This window comes from Engystomops pustulosus, chromosome 7 (genome assembly GCF_040894005.1).
Source record: "Engystomops pustulosus chromosome 7, aEngPut4.maternal, whole genome shotgun sequence".
Lineage (NCBI taxonomy): Eukaryota > Metazoa > Chordata > Amphibia > Anura > Leptodactylidae > Engystomops > Engystomops pustulosus.
In genome coordinates this window covers 172489422-172494428 of record NC_092417.1, presented here as the reverse complement: position 1 = coordinate 172494428, position 5007 = coordinate 172489422, and positions in this window count along the sequence as shown.

Sequence of the window (5007 nt, the reverse complement as noted above, 5' to 3'; positions counted from 1 at the left end):
AGATCAAGCACTCACGTGTACCGAGAAGAAGAAGGTGAACTCTGGCGGACCCCGGCGGAGCAGCGACACCTACTGGATATCGGGCGCACAACCTTAGTGAATCCTGGCAGAACCTGAATCCTCATCGGAGAAGGCGCCGCGGGATCCCGACTGGACCGGGTAAGTAAATGACCCCATAGTGTCCTGTCAACAGTAGTACGGTTATTGTCTGTGACCATTGCTTGGAAGAAAGTTCTATGGGAGACTTTTCTCAGTAGCCAGGGACACAAGTCTTCTTGGGGTCCCATGGCCACCTAAACTACCCACCAAATTTTAGACTCTGAAGGACCTTGACCCATGAAATCCTCATACATCTCTTCCTGCTCTCAATAAACATGAAAGTCCTCCAAAGATCCAGAAATCACAGATTGAAAGCAGCAGAAGGGACACGTCCTCCATTCCCCAATAAACTGAGTCTAGCATCATATGTGGGAAGTGAATTCCAGACTTGTAGGGGCCGTAATATTCCTACAGCCCAGGGGCCATGTCTTAATCCGTGCCCTGCAGGTGACAAACCAGTGTAGACAGGAAAGACCCCTGGACCTGAAGACCAAGCCCTTGCATCATCTTGAAGAGAGGTTCGAGCAATGGAAAAATGTTGAATATGGTGGTTTGGCCTTGGGACTGTTGTCACTTGTGCTAATTTTTTAGAGAGAAAACAGGAAAAAGTAACAAAACAGAGGAAACAGAGATGAAAAAACCTTGGCACCATTTGTTTACAGACTTAAAGATCAAGTCAATGGATGTGGTGGGCATTGATTGGAAGAGTGGTCTCCTGGTACTTCTTCTTATTTCCATCTGTTATCACTTGCGGCCAATTATAATAGAAAAAAAACATGCACAAGTGACACAACAGAGAAAAACACACAAGAAAAACTCCTGGTATTACACGTAGATGGACTTTAAGACCAACTCACTGGAAGTTCCAAACACTGATGGGAAGGGTCAGGTTTCTTGACCATTTTTTCCCTCTGTCGTCACCTGTGCCCATTTTTTAAAGGAAAAAATAGGCACAGGTAACAAAACAGAGGAAACAGACTGGCAATCTGACGAATTTGAAACATAACCTTGAAGGCCACGTTGCTGGTTATTGTGGTCATTAAGGAAGAGTGGTCTACTTGTGCCTTGTCTTGACCATTTTACTTCTTGTTGCCACCTAAAGAGCAAGCCAATGTACGTGACTAATGATTGGAAGAGTTGTCTTATAGAAACTTTTCTCTGCATTTCTACAGAAATAGGCACAGGTAAAAAAAACAGAGGAAAGAGACAGGAAAGACCACCATTAGTTCAAAGACTTGAAGACCAAGTTACTGCATGTGACCAATGATTGAAAGAGTGGTCTACTGATACATTTTCTTGACCGTTTTACTTCCTGTTGTGGCCATTGATTGGGAGAGTTGTCTACTGGTGCCTTTACTTTATGTTGCCACTTGGGGCCATGTTTTGGAGAAGAAACTGGCACAGATGACAAAATATAGGAAACATAGAGAAAAGCCGCCTGGTGCTATTCATTATGGACTTGAAGGCCCTGATGTGACCATTAATGGGAAGTATGGTCTACCAGTAAATCGTCTAGATGGATTTTCTCTCTGTTGTCACCTCTGCCTAATTTCAGAGGATGAACAGGCGCAGATGACAAAAAGGGGAAAGGCAGATGGAAAGATGCCTGTGGCTATTCACACATGGACATGAAGACCAAGTTGATGGATGTTGTAGCTATTGATTGGAAGACTTGTCTACTGTAGGATTTTCTTGAGTATTTTACTGTCCGTTGTCACAATGTCCATTTTTGAGGGCAAAAACAGACACGAGTAACAGCGTAAAACAGACAGAAGATGTCCTATACTAGTCATACATAGGGGGTCATTTACTAAGGGCCCGATTCGCATTTTCCCGACGTGTTACCCTAATATTTCCAATTTGCGTCGATTTTCCCTGAATTGCCCCGGGATTTTGGCACACCAATCGGATTGTGTCGCATCGGCGCTGGCATGCACGCAACGGAAATCGGGGGACATGGCCGAACGAAAACCTGACAGATTCGGAAAAACCGCCGTATTTAAAAGAAAAAAAGTGCTGCTGGACTTGCGCTTACCTTCACCAGGATTAGGCCGGTGAACTCCAGTGCATTCCGGCGGGCCTCGGCGGACTTCAGCGCAGCAGCGACACCTGGTGGACGTCGGAGGAACTGCCTTAGTGAATCCTGGCCAGACTCGAATCCACCGCAGAGAACGCGCCGCTGGATCGCGAAGGGACCGGGTAAGTAAATCTGCCCCAATAAGTCTTGAAGACCAAGGAGGGACTAATGGTTAGAAGATTGGTCGACCAGTGACTTGTTGGCACCTCTGGCCAATTTCTATGTTTGGTAAGAACAGATAAAAACAGACCAAAACTGGACTTTTGAGGTTCTATGGTTCACCCAGACACCTGGGTCCCTGAAATCGGCAGAGATGGCCAGTGTGCTGGGGCCAGGGAGCTTATGATGACTTATCTCCATTGCTGATTTGACATCTGTCCAATCTTAGTTTCCCCCTTGAGGCTCCACATTGCCAAATGCTTAGTATTGTTTAACAATCTCCTCGAATTCTCATAAGAGATATCTTGGAGTATAGGACATGGTGAATTCTAATGCCCCATCCTTTGTTGCCCCTGAAGACAAGTCACCACAGACAACTACAGAAGATGTATGGGAACCTATAGACGGCTATACGTAACTTGCTCTTATGTTATTCAATATGAATGAGATGAAAACCAGAAAAATAAAGTCCTAAACTCAGACTCTTGTCTTGTTTACAGTGTCCTTCATTGTCTTTGACTTGTCACGGTCACTGCACGTTCTTATCTAGAGCCCATAATGGAGGTGAGTCATTGTCCTCAACCGGATCTAAGGTCCTTCACCTAAGTGACGCATGGATCTGGTTGGAGATTGCATATCACATCCATATAGACACCTGCATAGACTGAAAGTAGACTGCACCTCATCATGAGACCCATTACCAGGGTAGACCCATTACCCTGCTCCATGTACAGAGCTGAGTGACTTGTTTTTTGTGGTCCTGTTCTGTATTTGAGTCGGTATATGTTTATGTACAGGGTCTGGGGTCTACATTTAGTATTTATCTTGCATGTAAGATCAGAGGCCATTTTTATTTAGTGAGTTTGTATTAGTTTCTGGGGTCTCTATTACTTTGAAGAGTCTTACCAGGAGTCAGTCTTTGTTTAGAGGTTCTGGTCCATTTACTGGTCTGGTCTGTTTTTTTTTTTTAATTTATTTAAGAGGTTGGTCTGGGGTCTGTATTTGTTGAGAGCTTCTGGTCTGGGTCTGTGCTTGTTTAGGGGATCTGATAATAGGTCTGTATTTGTTTAGTGGTCTGGGGTCTGTATTAGTTTAGGAGGTCTGATAATAGGTCTGTATTGGTTTAGTGGTCTGGGGTCTGTATAAGTTTATGAGGTTGGTCTTGGATCTGTGTTTGTTTATGGGTTTGGACAGGGTGCTGTATTAGTTTGGGGATTTGTATTTGTTTAGAGCAAATAACATGGACTCTACATCTATTGAAGGCTCTAGTCTTTATTTGTTAAGGGGTTTGGGCTGGGGTCTGTATTTGATGGGGAGGTCTTTATTTGGTTAGTAGTCGAAAGTCTGTAATTGTTAAGAGGTCTGGGGTATATAAAGGGTTGAGTCATAAGTCTTCACTGATTTAGTGATTTGGTTTGGGGTCTTTATTGGTTTTGGTGGTCTGATCAAAGGTCACCTTCTTGTTTTTGTTTGGGTTCTGGAGTTATATTTGTTAAGGGGTCTGGGATCTTTATTGGTTAAGGTATTTTGGCCTGTGGTCTGTATTGGTTTTGATGTTCTGGGGTCTGTACTTATGTACTCGTCTGTAATTGTTCATACAATTCCATTACCTATGGTAATGCTCCATGTAGATGCTCCAATTCTGAGAATCTCCTTGTTGTTGCTATAGGAAGGAGAACATATACAGTATATGAGTTTAGTCCATAGGTAACAATTATAAAAATCTATTAACATTTATATCATCTATGAATCTCCTCTGGGAACATTTTACAAACACTGTATGTTTTATGTGACAAATTCCCAGGAGCGGCCTGAACCAGTAAAGAGCCATCCATTCCCAGTGCTCGGGCTGCGTTCCCACACATGGATGGGGCAGGGTGGATATCCTCAGGATCCTCCCTCCTTTAATCATGTCATTAAAGAAAAAAGAGGTTAACGACTCGAGTTGTTGTATATAATCAGGTGTTATTAACCTGTGAGCGGCTCGGATAATCGGCCTCCAATAGGGCTTCATTTCCAGTATATTATATAATGATTACAGTATAATCCTAGTGTTTTTAGCTTCCATTTCACACAGGTCTGTGCCAGGACCGGCCTCATGTTACATGGTGTCTCATGTTGTACCTTCCAGTGCCGCCTGGCCATATACTAACCTGCCACAAAGATCAATATGTCACCATAGTTACAGACTACAATTGAACCTTGTGTAGTCAGAATAATGTCTTACTTCACTCCTACTTTAACCTGCACATAATAAGAGGAGACAGATGTAAGAGAGAACCACATGACTATAGGACACCACACAGGCACATAACTCTGCATAGGAGCTGAAGACTTTAAGTAACAAAATTAAAATAAATGCTGGAATACAGTTCTGCTATTAGATAGGGGCAAGAGTTGTGCCCATTGCGGTTCCACTTGGGTCAAAAGCTGAATTCAGACTCTTAGAATATTGAAAACCCTCTAAAAACACCTTGACCCAAGGAAACCATAAAACCCCTATGTAGTCAGAGTAATGTCTTACTTCACTCCTACTTTAACCTATGCACAGTAGGAGGAGAAAGATGTAAGAGAGAACCACATGACTATAGGACACTGTAAAGATACTTAACTCTGCATAGGAGATGCAGATTTTAAGTAACAAAATTAAAATAAATGGTTCAATATAGTTC